The sequence below is a fragment of the Ambystoma mexicanum genome, chromosome 7p (genome assembly GCF_040938575.1).
Source record: "Ambystoma mexicanum isolate Mex_15411 chromosome 7p, UKY_AmexF1_1, whole genome shotgun sequence".
Taxonomy (NCBI): domain Eukaryota; kingdom Metazoa; phylum Chordata; class Amphibia; order Caudata; family Ambystomatidae; genus Ambystoma; species Ambystoma mexicanum.
Genome location: NC_090939.1, coordinates 379,214,821 through 379,234,232, shown reverse-complemented (window position 1 = coordinate 379,234,232; position 19,412 = coordinate 379,214,821).

The following is a 19,412-nucleotide window of genomic DNA, read 5'->3' as shown; positions in this document are numbered from 1 at the left end:
TGAGTTAATATCCCAGCAAAAATATCGAGATACAAAAATATCCCCATATTTTTGATTTTTGCGACGCTATTAAGCCATGGAGCCTGCGGGGGACACCCCCGCAAACCCTGCTCCCACAAATTATCCCTCCCCAAAAATATTGCCTATGTCGAGACAAACGACCATATGTACGGTGACATTTTTGGTGGGGATAATATGTAGGGATACCAAATTAACATGAGCGGCCTTCCCTACAACTTCATTGCACACCCGCCGTGTCACACTGCTGCATGCATACATTCACCCCTTTTGCACTCCCAACACCGTCAGTAATATTCAAACCGACAACATCATGCATGAGCCATCCCACAAAAAAAATCTAAGGAAAGTACTATGTTTAACGGAACAGAAAAAAACAAAAACAGCAACTCATATTGTACCTAATCATAGAGAATCCTGTGAGCAATCCCCTTCCAGCACTAACTCACACCTTACCCGAACACATCAATGCATAAATAGATTTAATTTACTGATGCACGCTTTTAAAAGATACGTTACGTTTGCGCAACTTATCAAAAAACACTCCAAAAAAATATTGCACACCATACCTAAAGTGCAAATTTAAGACACACAGCAGAGTTCCAGAGTGTAGTAAAAAATACAATGAAACATCTGACGAACATGTTTCTAAAAAACAACAGCACATCCCACCTGTTAACTGAGCACAACGAAACCTCATTGCTACCTGCCTAGCCCTCTACCAGATACCTCCAAAACACAACTTTTCAAACAAAATGTTACTGCTTAATGTGCAGTTTCAAAAGAGATATGTCAGACTTCCATTCATAAAAAACACACCACCACATCACACATTAACCAAATGTATATTTATGAGGTTCCCTTTTACCACACATTAATTAATAGCCTATCAAAACACATACCAAAACATGCTAAAATACAAATATCTCTCTTTAGATCCACCCGCATGTTGTTGGGGCAAATACACTTTACAATGCATGGAGGTTCCACTGTGCTGCACAGAAGCCCACACCCTCTTTACACGAAGAATCTGATAAGTGCAATTCATTATCGCAATAAAAAACACATAAAACATATGACCTCAAAATAAAATGCATATCTCAAACATGTCTGCCTGGTGAGCATGTACCCACAAGTTACCTTGGAGAAGGGCTGGCTCACCAACACTGCCCAACTCATTCACATTTATCATAAACAAAGACTTCACCAGCTGAACAGCAAACACATACACAATCCTACCATCAGTAACAGTAACACAACCCCCCAATACATGTAGACCCCTAAAAAAAGACTTTAGTTCAGTCAGTCCTACAATAAACAATCAACTCACACATACACAGTAGAATAAAACGAAAACACTCCCATGCACACCTCGACAAAACACACAAACGAACATTTGTCGAATTATGTGTTGGTGAGCCATCCACTCTATAAAAGAAAGACTTAAAAATAGAGAAAGACTACAAAGAAGCAGGCATTTATTGACTTGGGCGTGTTAATAGCATTTTTGCTACTGAAACAAACAGTACTAAATGGAAAGAAACATATATGGCTGCACCAATTTAAATGTGATGTACAGAAAAGGAAAACATCATTTTCATGACACACAGAAAACTATACATACATTTGACAAACACAAACCATTCTTTGCCATTATTCGACAAAATTACTATTATAAAGACAGTGGTCAACAGGCCAACATTTATTCTTTAAGGCTCTATATTTTTCTTGAAATTAACAAGTGTGTAACAATCTATATTGCCCATCATACATTGAAAGTGTTATTCCTGCTCTATTGTAATAATCATTAATTCATTACAGCTATCAAAATAAGCTGGATGCAACATGTTCTTAGTTGGAAATTAATATTACAATTCACGCATACATACTGCACCTGAAAAATAAATATACTAACACAAAATGGAAAATGCAAACAATGAAATAGTCGTAATAATGAAATTCACATTAAGTAAAATACATTGGCAGCACCAATGGATGTATCATATGAATCAATGTTGGGCAAGATTAAGCAGTTAAAAGCCTCCAGAGCTCCTGGTCCCAACTGGTTGGCTAATGTAGTCATCAAGAGCCAACCCGATTTTTGGGCCAGTCTGCTAACAATTATGTTTGAGAAAATATTAACTGAAGGCAATATACCTGCTTCATGGCAGACAGCTATACTAATTCCTGTCTTTAAAAAGGGGAATCGACTAGACCCCAATAATTATAGGCTCTTATCCATGCTCGACTCGATTGGCAAATTGTTTGCCTCCCTTATACTGAACGAGTTACAAGCATGGGCTGATAAATCTAATATTCTCTGCAAATTTCAAAGTGGCTTTAGAAATATATATTCCACCACCCATAACCTTATAGTCATGCATGTTATGCCCGGAAGATCGGGAACCCTCCGCTGTACGCCTTATATGTGGAATTCAAAACCGCATTTGACTCTATAGCAAGGGTTAGATTATGGTTCAAGTTAAAGGCTATGAGCTGCCCAGATGGGTTGCTTTATTACCTCAGGTTATTGCATCTAAATACATCGGTCAGACTTAAATTAGATCAGGAAGGTCACATGACAGATAAGGTATCCCAGAATAGGGTGGTGAAGCAAGGTTGTGTTACTTCCCCCCCTTATTTATAACCTATATGTATGTGATATACCGGAGGCGATTGCCTCAGTAAAAACTTGTCCACCTAGAATTGGCGAGGCTTCCTGCCCTGTCCTAGCATATGCGGATGATCTGGTTATATTCGATTACACCTTCAGTGGGATCCGCAGATCAGCCCTAGCCTTGTGGGAGTATGCAGATAAAAATGGTCTCACTATTAATTTGGACAAGAACCAAATAATGAGATATTCCAGTAAGAAAACAGCTCGCTTTAGACTTATAATACGCGATACAGAAATCATATATGCTCCACACTACAAATACCTTGGAATCGAGTTTGATCCGAGTGGCGATTATGTCACTTGCGTACTATTAGAGCTGCACAGGTCTCCACGTTGAAGTACATATTTTCCAACAAACAAGGAGGCTTTGCCTGGCGGGGCACCCGCCAAGTGTATATCCAAGTTTTCTCTCCAATGATAACCTATGGTCTATAAGCCCTTCTACATACAGATCTTAAATTAGTGCAGTTAATTGAGGGGACATTTTGGTGGAAGATTTTAGGCCTACCGGCTTGTGTACCCATAACCCTTATTTGGTGGGAGTTGGGTTTGATCTCTCTAAAAGCCATGGCTCTGAAGAAGAAGGCGGGCATTTACGTAAATATGAGAGCCATATTTCAGGAAGCAAGTAAAAAACACATGACTTGCGCACTGAAAGGTACCATGGGAAATCTTTTTGCAGAGATATGTTGGACATCAAGAGAATGGATTTACTCAGAGAAAGTGCAGAATGCATTGCTAAAGCGTATTGAACTCTGGGACTGGTTGGAGAATTGTTTCCCACTTAAACAAGCTTAAAATGTATCCATTTGTAAAATACAGACTATATACATTTAAGAAGCCTCAGGAGTACTTTAACCTTTGTCCGTCTAAGACGCTTTATTCTACTACTGAGAGTGGCTGAGCTCCCCACTATGTCAGTAACAGGTATTGTGAATAAGATAACTAAAGAAAAATTGTTTTGTTGCCTAATCTTAGAATCAGCCAAACATCTACTGACTGAATGTCACACAATGTCTGAAGTTATCGAATTCTATATGGGTGCATATTAGGTAACAATTGGGGAGAGGACTTTTTGGCTGTATTGTATTAATACTAGGAGCATGCGTTTATTAACTGCTCTATATAACGCTTGGCTGCAGATTGAAACCAGGCTGGGTATATGAATATGAGTAACGGGCAATCTGATAATTAGCCAGCTTGGACTTTAGAGTCAAGATGGGTAGGAACTGTGAAGAACCATGTGTCTGCTCATTATATCTATTTCTTTGTTGATTATGTATTTTTTAGCAGATTGAACTTGCAGTACTTAAAATTGTATTCAATTGATGAAGAAATGAAGGGACATTTTATGCGACAGTATGGTACCAACATTTGTAACTGATAAGTGTCTTCTTTGGTTGCTTACTTGTTTTTTACTAATGAGTTATTTTTTTGAAAGTTTTTTTTGTATTACTTATTATCTGTTTTGATAAATGAAATCTAATATATTAGATTATAAATTCTCTTTTTATGTAATATGTGTAACGTGTATAATTTAAACTAAATCATATTTTAAATTAATTAAAATAATCACCTGCTGCATAAAGATCAGGGCCTCATCTCTGTCTCCACTAAAAAAACAGACAGGCAAACAAAATAACATTCCAGAACCAGAGAAAATGCTAATAATTGAGAAACAAGGTGTAGTGCAGTGACTCCCAGCCTTCTTAGGTTGACTTGCTAGGTTTATTACCAGCTTCATTGGTATCATTACAAGCAGTCAATCAGGTTACATATACATTACAGGTAGGACATATAAAACACTGGCAGCCCATCACCCAGGCCTCTGGCTGAACAACTGACCAGGTTAGAACATTCACCCATGGATTCCATCACTCAGGCATAAACACACCACATGACATCACAACATTCCTTCTGCAAAGCCAAGCCATACACAACACATCTCCTCCCTTTACATTGCACATCACACACAGCAAAGCGTTACACAACACATCGCCCCTCTTCCGACAACAGCGCAAGACATTACACAACACAACTCCACACACACCAACATAAGCCATTCACACCGACTCGCATTATCAGGGCTAGCACACAACACGTGCTCTGACACTCTACCACTCACCTCATACCCGATGCGCTAGCCAGGCACACCAGGACCAACAACCAATATCACTGTCACACTTCATATAAGCTTCACCCAAAACCAAAAACATGGGAGGTGCTACACCCTCAATCACCAGACAACCATATCAACACCCATACAAGGGATACTTGAAGGCGCTACCCCCAAAATGACTAAACTGCCCGGATCCATACAGATCTTCAATACCCTACTCCATACATCACATATTACACAATATGTAGTTCACATTGCAATATTTTCAGCATTAGTTTGGATGCATTTCTTAAAAGACACTATATATGTCTTGAAGCCCAAACCAAATCCATTCCTAAAAGTACATATCGCTATTTAGCGACCTAAATGCTGAAAATCCTCAAAAAGTCACATCTAGTCTCTAAAACATTAGATGTCATGAACCGGACCCAAATACAATTCTAAAAGTCCATGTTGTCAAATAAAAGTCCATGTTGTTATGGGACAACGTAAATGCTGAAAATTCTCAGAGAAGTCAAAAACTAAACATTCAGGAAAACCCCGACTTCCATACTAGTTTTGGACCATACCATACACTTTATCCCATACTAAAAGTCCATGTCGCTTGCTGCGACCCTAAACTGAAAATCCTCAAGAGTGTTAAATCTAAAACACACTCATCACATCCAAACCATACCCATCCATACTTAAAAACAAAACACCAGATACCAGCCTGCAATCCATCTATGTGCATCAAAGTAAATGAAACACAGATAAGCACATAAGCAAAATACACACTAGGATGCTCCATATAGTACATTTTCTTTCAATCCATAGAGCAAGCAACTTCAACCATTTTACCCAAGTCCATAGCTCCATAGCTTAAAGCATACGTAGTTTTACCCAAATCCAGGCTCCATGGATCTGTCCCACGCCGTACCATGTCCTGTGTTTTACCCAAATCAGGCTCAGTGGATCTGTCCCAACGCAGTACCATGTCCAAACACCTCCATCGTGCAGATGTGTCCACAATGTTGCCAAACTGCGCAGCTTTTACCAACCTCCATTACATATTCCGATCCCCTGCATTAGTATTCATTGCAGGTTTGTCCAACCACTCCAATCCTTTGACCACCAGACCTTCTATGTACCACTGTCTTCCCTTATGGGACCCAGCTCGAACTCTCCAATGCACAGATGGGACATTTTCCCGTAGTTGTAAGTGCAGTAATGACATGCACATAAGCCCAGCTATGATGTTAGACTTCAGTGCACATAACCGGAGCAGCAGTTTTTAGTGCACATAACCACAGCAGTTATTCTCCAGACCATCAGACTCCTCTCTCCTGCACATGAGACTCGCTTCACCTGTCATGCAATTCATGCCCAGCATCCAAGCACTATGCATCTTCCATTAATTGGCACCCCAAAACTGGGAAGATGACTCCATAAAGATGTCACTGGATCATAATAATCTGGCTAATAACCAATCCGTTGTTCCCTCTCCTGCTTATGGGACCCAGCTCTGCCTCTCTCTCCTGCTGATGGAAACAACTCCCCTTTCTTCAACTTAAGAGTTGGCTTCCCTTTTTCAGCCCTGCAGTACCTTGCCACCCTGGGTGATGGGCCTTACTTCATTTGGGGGCAGTGTTGTCCTCTTCTTCCTTCCTGCACCCCCCGCAGCAGGGCACCAGCTTTACATCTCTTTCACGCGTAGATTCTTCTTTAAAAAGACCAACTCGTCGCTATTGTAGTGAAGTGACTCCCAGCCTTCTTAGGTTGACTTACTAGGTTTATTACTAGCTCCATTGGTATCATTACAAGCAGTCAATCAGGTTACTTAGAAGTTACATATAAGGACATATAAAACACTGGCCGCCCATCACCCAGGCCTCTGGCGGAACAACTTACCAAGTTAGTACATTCACCCATGCATTCCATCACTCAGGCATAAAAACACCACATGACATCACAACATTCCTTCTGCAAAGCCAAGTCATACACAACACATCTCCTCCCTTTACATTGCACATCACACACAGCAAAGCGTTACACAACACATCTCCCCTCTTCCGACAACAGAGCAAGACATTACTCAACACAGGGTCCACACAAACTTAAAATATACTGTTACCCAACAACAACTTCCAATCATCACACACCAAACATAGAAATAACATTAAAAGCCACTCTTCCTATTTCAGTCAAAACAGTCAATTCCTGTTCTTCTGGTAAGAAAATAATGCATCACACACCCAATGAAGATATTTTTATTTTTGTCTGTGTTTACTTCTACAGCAATCCACTGACTAACAAACACAACAGCATCAACATAAAAAATATCAAGCACCTTCATTTCTTAAAAACATAACCAATAATATGTCAATACATCCTCAAAACATCCATCCTTGCCAGGGTATGTTTTAAAAACCACTTATGCGCAGATCATTAACAACGTAGTATGCACACACCAAATAAACAACATGCAAAATTTAATTAAACTAATATGCATGCAAATATAACCTTTCCATCTAAAGTACATTTAATAAAGCATTTAAAAAAATAAAGATAATACAAATAGAAAGAAATACTATGCAACTTATTTGACAGAACCATACAGCATGCATCCGTAATCATACCTTCTACTAATTATCCTGAAACAAACACCTTCAATCACACCTTAGATTAAATTAGCCTAAAGCATAGACCCGCAATAAATCATTAGCTCACAGAAAGATATAGGGCCTCATTACGAGAATGGCGGTAATGAAAATAAGAAGGCGAAATGGTATTACCGGCATAGTTAACGGGCCCGGGCCATTACGACCCGACAACCCGCCAATACCGCCACTGCCCGCACCGTGCCCTTCATACTGGCTCGTGCATGTACACGAGCCCAATCGCGGAGTAAATACCGGGATGCCGGTAATAGGAGGACATCACAACTCACGAGGGCATGCAATTACCGACATTCCGAAGGCGGTAATTAGGGCCTGCACGATGGCGGCCATACAGGCATCGCAGACCACCCGTAAACAGCAACCAGCTGTCAAGGCAACTGCCACATGTGCACACAATCACTACAGGTGGAGTCAATGGAGGCTGTCCCAGTAGTATAAAAGGAGTACAACCACACAACACACCCATTCCCACACCAAAATGATACCACTAGCTGTTGCAATCATGGGGCTTGAGGACATGCCTATAATGCTACAACTACAGCAACAACACCAACTAAAACAACAACCACAGCCACAGGCAGCACAGAGGAGATGCAGGAGGAGAAGGAGGGTGAGACAGGCCCAGCAATTACCACCACTGCAGCCAGTAGTACCTCGTAGGCAGCCACCAATCCCTCGCATCAGACCCAGTCCATTCAATCTAACCCCTGAGCAGATCCACACCCTGTACCGGTTGGACCGGGACACCATCACCACCATTGTGGACATGATACATGACGACATCGTCAGCCTCATTAAAATAAGCACTGCCATCCCCCAGCTACTAAAGGTGGTGTCTGTGCTCCACTTCCTGGCCACAGGCACCTACCAGCACACAGTGGGCCAGCTGCATGGCATTTTACAACCACTCTTTTCACGCATGCTGACCCAAGTGCTGGATACCCTCCTGACGCACGCTAGCACCCACATATCCCTACCACAGACTGCCCAGGAGATTGCCGACACCAATGTAGGCTTCCATGCACTGGCAGGCATGCCCAATTGTGTTGGTGCCCTCGACTACACCCATGTCGAATTGGTAGTCCCCCATGCCCTAGAGGCAGTGTACCGCAATCGCAAGCAATACCACTCCATCAATGTGCAGATGGTATGTGACTCCAGCAAGATCATCACACATTGTTGCGCCCGATATCCTGGATCTTCACATGATGCCATGGTGCTGCATAACTCCATGCTACCCCGTCACATGGAGCGACATGCTGGATGACGTGCCTGGCTGCTTGGTGAGTTGCCTGACTGGCCCATGGCAGTGCATAAGGGTTGTGAGGTGGGGGGATGCATACTCCACCAGGGTGGGAATGGGCGGTGAGTGGAGAATGCACGCAGAGCTATACACTCCTGACCTGAACCTCCCAACCCGAACATGACACATCACTGCCACACATTGGACCAAAGCCGTATATCAATGACAACGTGTAAGACACACAACCTGGCCACCATGGGTATGTCAAGCAATGCATGACCAAACATGACTGCAACTGTGCCAATGTGGCTAGTGTGATCATGCACAGAGTAGTATACACAGCAATCATAGGAGGCAAGACATCGTCCTGCATCCACAGTACATCCGCATCAGCATGCGAGTAATCACCCTGCATCATCTGTTCAACGCCATCCAGGCTAGCACACCATATTTCAGTATACAATGCATCTAAATAATATTTGTGCATACGTACAGGGACATGTGCATGTCAACAGTAAATTGCTGTGGCCATGGCTGTGAATCCTGAAGGTGGTTTCTTACCCCTGTGCGGAACCCGCGGAACAGCCATGAAGAGGAGTACAGTCGGGTTCATACCCGTACCCGTGTCGTGATTGAGCAGACCTTTGGCCTGTTGAAGGCGCGGTTCCGCTTCCTAAGCAGGTCTGGTGGAGCCCTCCTTTATAGGCCTGAGAAGGTGGAAAAGATCACCATGGCCTGTGTCATGCAGCACAACATGTGCTTCTGGAGAAATGTGCCACTGTCACCTGACATTGACATGCATGCACCAGTTGTGGATGATGAGGATGAAGACGGGGGAGAAGCAGCACCCCTGCCAGTATGTGATGCACAAGATTGCCGTGCTGTACGCCAATCACTGATTGACGAATACTTCTGAACCACAGGGACGTTGATGGATATGTGTCAGTGCTACACTGAGCACTCGGTCCATGTGGACATGTACACAGGGTATGTGGGGAGTTGGGCACTGTGCACGGACATTAATAAAATGGATACACACAAAATGAACAATGTCCAGGCATTAAATGATTTTTTACACACCGGGTGTATTAATGTAAACTACAGAAAAGTGCTACCCCCATCCCCGCCAAAACACCAAAACTCCCCATAACCCCAATGAATTCCCCATACCCCCAATGAACACCCCCTTATGCACCTATACACCACCAACACCATCTCCCCCACTCCCATTGTTGTCCCACACTATTTCCGTGCTTTCTTGGTGTCCGGAGGCAGCATTTCTGACTGCCTCGCACTCCGCCTTGTCAGACGCACAGGGCTGGAGGGTGCAGAAGAAGCGGGTGTGGAGGATTGGGGTGTGGGGGATGGGTTGGATGCCATAGTGATTGGCGCGAGTTGTTGCTGCTGCATGTGCTGGCGTATTGAGGTCAGGACCTGCACGATGGCCCCCAGACTGTCACGCATCATCACCGCAGAAGCATTTATGGCGGCAGTGTTTCCTGCGATGGCCTGCGCTATCTCCCGCCTTGTGTCCTCTCCCTCCGCCGCATACTGTCGAACAAGTTCCAGCATGGAGTCCTGTCTTGCCTCCACCCTTGCTAGCCATGCCTCAAGGTCTGTGGGAGCAGCAGTGGTTAAGAGTGCTGCGACCCGGCATGCATTTGCAGGGCTGGTCTCGGGGGTGGTGCTGAGGTCTGAACTGTGGAGTGCAGGATCCGCAATGGTGCTGGTAGGTGTGGCCTGAGTGTGGGATTGGGGAGTGGACAGGGGGCTTGGAGAGTGTGGACATGCCACATGGATTAGCCCTTCCTCGTCCACATGCTCCTCCGCTCCAATTTCAATGTCACTCAGTGGGGCTGTGGCTGCTGCCTCGCCCACGGAACTTGTTTCTGCAGAATGGGTGCCACTGGCCTCGCCTTCTGCTGGTGTTGCCAGCTCTGTGGTTCCGGTCTCAGGCATAGCTTTGGGATCCTCATGTGCGGGCATGGCCTGGGCACTCGCCCTGGGTTTTGGTATGGGCTGCGAGGCTGCCCCTCATCATCTGGATGAAAGTACTACACATCTTCTCCATAAGTGTCTGGGGGGGTAGAAGAGATGCAGGGCATCAGTGATGGTGATACATGCAAGATGCATTATATGATGCTGTGGAGATTTTCATTTATCATGCATTCATATCTTACAAGTGTGTCACACAGGGTAGTTTGAAGGGGGCATATTGGCATTTGCCGTGACGTCTCAATTCAGGAATGCTGTACGGCAGGTGGCATGCCGTTGTATTGGGGTTTGTGTGATGTATGACATGGGAATGGTTTGTGTGTGTTGGCTGTCTGTTGGTAATGGGATTGGCACTCAGCATGCATTTCAGTGTGGGAGGGTTTGGACCTCCACCTGGACATGGCTATGTTGATGTGTGTGTGTTGGGACATGCATTGCCTTGCCTCGACTCTATTCCAGATCACTTGCGCTACGTCATGGTTTCCCCTACTGGGGCCTGCAGGGTCACTCACCTCCATCTCCAGATGTTGCGGCACCCGTCTCCATCTCCCCGAAGCCTTCGATAGACATCATCTGGATGAAAGTACTACACGTCTCCTCCAAGTGTATTCGTTTTGTCGGGGAGTGGGCACCCCCACCTGTGGCCATGGCCTCCCTCCAATTTCTGGCCAGGATGTTTTGTACCCTAAGAAGGAGGTCATCCCACCTTTTCTTGCAGTCTTTCACTGTCCGTGGGGTGGTGCCGATGCAGATACCTAGCGGGCTACCTCCTCCCATATCTCCTTTTTCCTCTGCTGCGCCTCCCTTTTGAGGTTATGGGTGCTTATGTCCTCAGCATGGGCAGCTAGGGTGTCCGCCAACATGTTGAGTTCCTCATTGGAAAAACGCTTCTTACGCAGGCGGGGGTTTGATTTTCTGGTTGCCTTGGAAATTTTGATTTGGGAGGCCCTGGTCTCTCCTGTGCAACGCTGGTGGTTTGGGAGTATTGCAATGGATTGTGTTTTTAAAGATGGCCGCCGGCGCATTTCCCGTTCCGATGCGATGATGTTACTTCCGGGTCCGTTATTACGAGCCCGGTATTAGCATGATGTTATTATCGGGTCGGTTTTAAAGGGTGCCTCCTAGGCGGAGATGTATCGGCGGGTCCCGTGATGGCGCTATCGGGGGTTGGAGGGCCTTTAGCGCCATGGCGGTATGGCCATTACCGGCATGGGGGTTCGCGCATGCTCGCGCACTCGTAATCAGCCGCTATTAGCGGCGTCAAACGAGCACGGACCCGCTATTTCCTCCATGCCGGTAATGACCCCGTTTTAGCACACTTCTCGTAATGAGGCCCATAATCTTATTAACATGTTCATACCCCAGCTCACACAAAACAATAACAACATTCACATGTCAAGTACAAACAAACACATATGCATTAGTATACAAACTAAACTCCAAATACTATTAACACATCAGCACATTAACAAATTAACATCACATGGGGACTCATTACGAGATTGGTGGTCGTCATGGCGCTATTTGCGCCATGACTGCTACCAATAATGTGTCCGGCACCGGTCTCGTTCAATGGGGACTTACCGGTGTAGTCTGACCTTTGCGGGACCGGTAAGTCCCCATTCAAAAAGCCATTCCCCATTCCCATTTGAGCCCCCACAGGGCTCAATGAGAATGGGGAAGGCTCTAATAACGGTACCGCAAATTGCGGTACAGTTATTAGCTTCAAGGTCCTTTAACGGGTCCCGTCCATAACGCCTGGTCAGACCAGGCATTAATGGAGGGACCCGCTAAGGGACCTTGTAGTAGGGTGGTAAGGGATTATCGGCACCGGTCTCCTTACCGGTGCCGGTAATCCCTTACCGCCCACCTCGTAATGAGGCCCATGGAGCTCAAGACCCTCCTCATCAAGGAAGGGCTTCTCCCTAACACTTAACACATATGTCCATACAGCCTCCACTGCTCGCCCTACCTGAGACTGGGTGATCTGATCCCCACTGTTTCCTCCCTGGTTACTTGTAGATCCATTGATGACAATTGCCCCCCCCCCCTTCCCTGTTGTTAGATTTCCATTCCCTTGTTTCTCTGCTCCATAAACTGGTTCTTCCCCCTATGATTCTAAAGCACTCTGTTACTTTCTGAAGCTAGGTCTGTGCTCAACAAACACTCTAATAATAATAATAATAATAATAATAATAATAATAATGTATCTATATTAATAAAAGTCAACATTTGTTTGTGGGTTTGTGGCTTGGCGAAGTGTTGTTCCTTTTACATGTCCACACAGTTTGACCAATCGGCACCACATTTTTCATAGTTACCTGTTAGGACCCACTGGACATTATTGGCTACATGACATTTGGACACCCCACCACTTTCCGTGGATTTCAGCAAAAGTCAAAATGTGTTTGTGGGTTTGTGGCTTGGCAAAGCGTTCCTTATCCAATTCCACGCTGTTTCACCAATCTGCACCAAATTTTGCATAGTTACCTGTTCGGATGCTGCTGTTACACCATTTCGCCTATGGCAGATTAGGCGTCATTGGTCCCTGTATGGAGCTATGATTCGAGGAAACTCTGGTATAGCAAGGGAAACCTGTGCCAGCAGTCTAGTTGTTTCACGTTGCCGTCAGGAACACGTGATCAGTCATCTGATCCCTCTTAAGGAACCCGGAACCCTGCTCCGGCGTGTCGCTTCTGCTGAATTTGATGCTCCATAAGTTTGCAGAGAATCTGACCCCCAAACTCCATCCTATCGACAACTATCTAACTCTCTTTTTCTCACTAACTTTCCTTTTGGTTGTAGAATTGTGTCTCATCTCGGGCTGCTCACTTCCTCTCCCTCGATCAGTCCAGGGGATTCTCCCGTTTCTTCAAGCGGGGCCCTCCATTTGATATTCTGCTCTAGACAGCAAGTCCACCTAGCGGAAGTAAGTCCCGTTCCTAAATTTGACTTTACCTTGTTTAGAACCATACTTATCATTCTACCCTTGTCAGTTGTTCTCCTCCTCTCTGGACTACAACTCCTTCAACTGCCAGGAAAGACCCATTCGAAGGATCTAACTCCAGTCATATCTAAAGTTAGTTTTCGTATGCTCCACATCAATTTACCCTTCATTCTGCCCTTCTTACAACTCACCTGTTATTCTCTCGTCCTGTAGGTCTCTTTCCACTACACCACCTGGAGAAGGGCCATCCTGTGAGAAAGCCAGTCCTGACTACCAGAGTCTTTCCTTCAAGAAGACTGAGTCAAGATCTCCAGGGTTTTTCCCCCAGAGGGTTTCCCTGGGGTTCGTGTTTCCCCTCACCGATTCTTTTATGTTCGGTGCTAGGGGGGAACAGGGATTTCGGGGTGATCCTTCTCCTCTGCAGTTGCTGCTCCGAACAAGTTGGCATCCGATCAGGTTAGTGTTTGTACTCCTAAAATATCCTTTTGGGATTTGGTTATACAATACCGAGAGGTACTAATCTCAATGGAATTATAACTGTAACAGCTGCAGACATTACTGGCTACATGACATTTGTACACCCCACACCTTTCCCTGGATTTCAGCAAAAGTGAAAATGTGTTTGTGGGTTTCTAGGTTTGTGGCTTGGCGAAGCATTGTTCCTTATACAATTCCACACTGTTTCACCAATCTGCACCAAATTCTGCATTGTTTCCTGTTAGGACCCTCCGGACATTACTTGTTACATGACATTTGGACACCCTACCCCTTTTACCGGATTTCAGTCAACATCAAAATGTGTTGGTGGGTTTGTGGCTTGGCAAAGCGGTTGTTCCTTATACAATTCGACACAGTTTCACCAATCTGCACCAAATTTTGCAAAGTTACCTGTTAGGACCGTCTGGACATTATTGGCTACATGACATTTGGATACCCAGCACCCTTTCCCAGGATTTCACCAAACCTAAACATTTGTTTGTGGGTTTGTGGCTTGGCGAAGCGTTGTTCCTTATACAATTCCACACAGTTTCACCAATCTGCACCAACTTTAGCATATTTACCTATTAGAAACCGCTGGACATTACGGGATACATGCCATTTGGAAACCACAAGTATTTACCCAGATGTCAGCAAAACTCAAAATGTGTTTGTGGGTTTGTGGCTTGGCAAAGCATTGTTCCTTACACATTTCCACACTGTTTCACCAATCTGCACCAGATTTTGCATAGTTACCTGCTAGGAACCTCTGGACATTGCTGGATACATGACATTTAGACACCCCACCCCTTTCACTGGATTTCAACAAAAGTCAAATTGTTTATATGGATTTGTGGCTTGGCGAAGTGTTGCTCCTTATACAATTCCACACTGTTTCACCAATCGGCACCAGCTTTTGCATAGTTACCTGTTAGGACCCTCTGGACATTACTGCCTACATGACATTTGTACACCTTACCCCTTTCCCTGGATTTCAGCACCTTCACACATGAGACAGTTGCATGAAATTGGCGAAACATCAGTGTAGTCGTAGAAGGACCGGCCCCGACACAAGAAACAAAACTCAGGTCCCGACAACCACGTTTCAAGGCCCTAGGATGCACTGTTTCCGAGATATTTGCATCGTAATGCAGCGCAACAAACTGCACCACAACAGGGTGAGGTAACATGTGGAGAGAGAGCACAGAAGGTCCCAGTGTGCAGAAGCACACCAACTCTCCCCTCCCCCAATCTATGCTCCGGGGTATGTCAGCCAGCCAAACACGTCCATTCTCAGTGCTTTTTACTGCAGGGTACAAAGCACATCAAGAGATTAGCATATCAGAACAGCGACGTACAGGATCATTCATTTTCAACAATTGATCACAGCAGCCACGTCAGAAGCGGCCGTGTAAGGTGGTGTGGCTTGACGTGTGAGATCGTTAGGTCCTTTCCTCCAACAGACCCTGTGGCGAACGAGGAGTGTCAAACGAAGAGTACACGGGGAGCGTGGAGCTTCGCTCCGAAGGACCATTGCAACCATAGCGCCCCTGTTTCACTGCCTAGCCTTGGCTTTCTGCCCTCTGCTTCTCAGGTCACTGAGTGAAAGGGAAGGTGTGAAAGGGAAGGTGTTCCGAGTGAGCTTGGAGAACGCTGGGTGAATCTCGGGACACTTCTTCTTAGCTGCTTTCCATGCTCAAGAGCTCATGAGAGCTGTGCTGCCACTTGGCGGTATATTTGAATTCCTTGCTGCATTTTGGTAAGCTAAGCTCACTGCCATTTATTAGACTCTTGCTGTTCCCGTTTTTGCCTTGATACAGTGTTTTCCCTGTATTGGCTCTGGCTTGTTTGATTCATTGTTTTAGACAATGGCAGTTACAAGGGCGATTTCTACGAGTAAATCGGTGAATAAGAGGGACCCATCAAATATGGATGTTCCTGGTACATTGCCCCATGCCAATTCTTTTGTATATTCAGGCAGTATGGAACCTTTCCTACAGTCTACCCTCTACCCCTCAAGGGTGCAGCAGTGGGTTTTCCGAAGTGCTGGCATTAAGCGCAAAAAGGAAAAAAAGACTGCAGAAAAACTCCCTCCCTAATAATAAAGCCACAAAGAGTGATTTTCCTAAAGATGATGATGTGTCAGTGGGGTCTTTCTCCCACACGCAAGGGCAGTCACAAAAAATGGAACCCCCCTCTTGTTGCGCATGGGAGGGCAAAGGAGGACTCTGCAGAGGGGGATAAACTCGACAAACCTGAAGATGATGGACCTATACAGATTTATTTAACCCCACCCCTGCTGGTTAAGTCTGGGGAAAAGATAGGGGAGAGCGCCCCAGAAGGTCCCATAAAAGGACCTGGCGATCAAAACATTGTTGGAATTTAATTGCTTTTTAAGGAGCGCTTTATGCGGGACCTTGAGACATGTTCTAACATTGAAGATTTCCATACTTGGGTTGCTTCCTCAGCCCTAAAAACCCCCATGGTACCGATACAGAGTATCGATAAATGTTGTCAATGTACGCCTATAAGCACAGAAAATATTTGTCAAACCACAGATACTCGGATTAGGGTGCACCAAGGTTGCCAAACCGATTCAAAAGAACTTCCTCGTAAAAGTCTGAAGCCTCAAGTTTATATTCCAAAAACTGTTTCTGATGTAGGCAACACCCACTCGTCTGATGGAACTTCTTTGCAGATGAAATCACATACCACACCTGGCCCTTTATCCGTAAAGGATATTTGTTTAAGCAAGTCTGGCATGACACAAATAGCCGATCCTACCCTAAGGAGTTTTGCTATGGACTCCAGAAATGTCAATGTCTCTGTCTGTTCAGGATTAGTGCAAAAGCGAATCACTTCTATGCGACTGCGGTGGAGATTTTAAGATATAATGCTCCGGATTACCATGCTTTTTAACTGCAAATGGATTGTCATTGAAATCTCGATATAATTTGCATGTATCCCTAGTGCAGATCCAGTCTCTCTGAAAGAGTTTAGTTTTTACTCTTATCATGTTTTGCAAGAGAACCAGTACTGTTGCGTCTGCAAGAGTCAGAGCAGAAATGACCAAATTGCACCATTTGCAAATAAATGTATCTGTAGAAGAGAAAACATAATCAGACAAAACTCCTAACACCATGGAGGTTTGCAAAGCTCGAATACGCTTCCTAAATAAGGCCACCAACTGCCACATATAGCGGGCGTACAGGGAGATTAAGCCAAGCACATTCAGAATCCAAACTGCTGGAGCGCATAAGGGAAGTTGTAAGATACTATGCCAATATTTTCCCTCAAGACCAGTCCCTACCTTCTCTGCCACTATTGGCTTGGTTTCTAAAGCATACAGATGAATAGGTACGACTTTCTGAGAGTAGTATGATAAGACTGGAGCAAACATAAATTTGCCACATTTGCAATGTTTGTCTGTATGTTTCTGCCCTTCCCTGTCTTGCAATGATTGTTGCCAGATAGGTGTAACATTGGACACATTGCAATTGGTGCCCCTGAGGGACCAAGTTTGGTTTTGCTTTTTATGTTTTCTTGATTGATTGAACTTCATAATTTTAGTTTTTTCCAGCTTCATGGTTAGAAGATTTTCATCAGCATAATTTGCTAAGGCATTCAATACTCTTTGCAACCCTTTTGACGTTTTTGAAATCAAACCTAAATCATCTGCGTACAATAGGGATAACACAGTCTTGTTAGCCAGCTTGGGAGCGTCAGTAATGATGTTCGTGAAAGCTCCTCCTATATCTGAGATGAAAAAGTTAAAGAGGGCTGATGCAAGAGTACAGCCCTGCCTCAGCCCTCTATATGTATTAATTGGCAAGGTCAATCTGCCATCCATTGCAAGTCTCACCCAGATAGTGTTCCCTGTGTGTAGTTCTCTAACAAGAGAAACAATGTAAGATGGACACCCCTGTAGAATTAATTTACTTAGTAATAGTTCTCTTGACACAGAGTCGAATGTGGCTCACAAAATCGACGAAAACCAAATAGATTGGTTGTTTTAGAATGGCATGGTGAGAAATAATTGATGTAAGCATTAATAAATTGATGCTGGTGTCCATACCTGGAATAAAGCCAGTTTGAAATGGATCTCTTTTGAAATATTCAGAGGTCCACTTATTGAAATCCCTCAAGATAAATTTAGAGAATAGTTTTCGTGGCGCATCTAGATGCGCAATCGGTCTATAATTGCTAGCACATGACAGGTCGTCCTTAAAGATGGGGACTATGACAGATAAACGCCATGACGGAGGGATTACATTAATTTTTATAATCTGCTTGAAGATGTTATGCAGGACTCTGGCCCAGAGGATAGGATGCTGTTTAAACATAAAGTTATTGAGCCCATTCGGGCATGGCGCCCGTGAGTTTCTTTTTAAAAACTTTTTTTATTGTTTGACTTGACAACACACTTGAAAAACAGAGGGCGGCCACATGGCAGCAACAGCAATACCAGAAAGCATACATCTTTAGCAATATACATCGGATTATCTGTGGGGAGTAGGGGGGATCAGGGAACAACCAAGGTACCGGCATTTGAACCAAAAAGGCGTACAGATAGCATGGTGATCACATTATGGGGAACATCCAGGAGAGGATTGAGCAGAGTTTGAGGGAGAGGACAAGGAGGCCATGCAGTCTCGGAACCTTCGCCATATATCTCTTGGCCTTTCATGGGGATGTTGCATTGCACTCCAGGTCTCTTCTGTGTCATGTGCCCACGTAACTGATCCAAGCCATTGTGAGTATACAGGTGCCCTAGGCCGGAGCCAACATAACAATATGCAACAGACTGCTAGTAGCATACAGAGACCCGCCAGCTCCCTTGATTTACGGCCCAGCTGGGGGAAGTTATGAAAGATACAATGTAGTGGGGTGTGGGCAATAGTGTGTTCCAGTATGTCCGATAACGTGGAACAGATGTCGGTCCAGAATTGGGTCAGGTGAGGGCAGTGCCAGAGCATATGAATGTAAGATACTTGATCCATGCCGCACCTGGGGCAGCTGGCGGGGGAGTCAGCAAGCATACAGTGTAATCTCTTAGGTGTATGATATCTATGCAGGACCTTAAATTGTATGAGCTTGAATTTCGAGTTATAAGACACATCTTGAGTGCGAGCGCACATTCAAGACCACCTTTCATCAGTGATTTCTACCTCCAGGTCTTTCTCCCAACTGTGTTTCAACTTAGTGAAGGCGAGGCTGCTCTAGCCTGCAACATGGAGTATAGTCTTGACACTTTACCTCTAAAGGATAGATAGGAA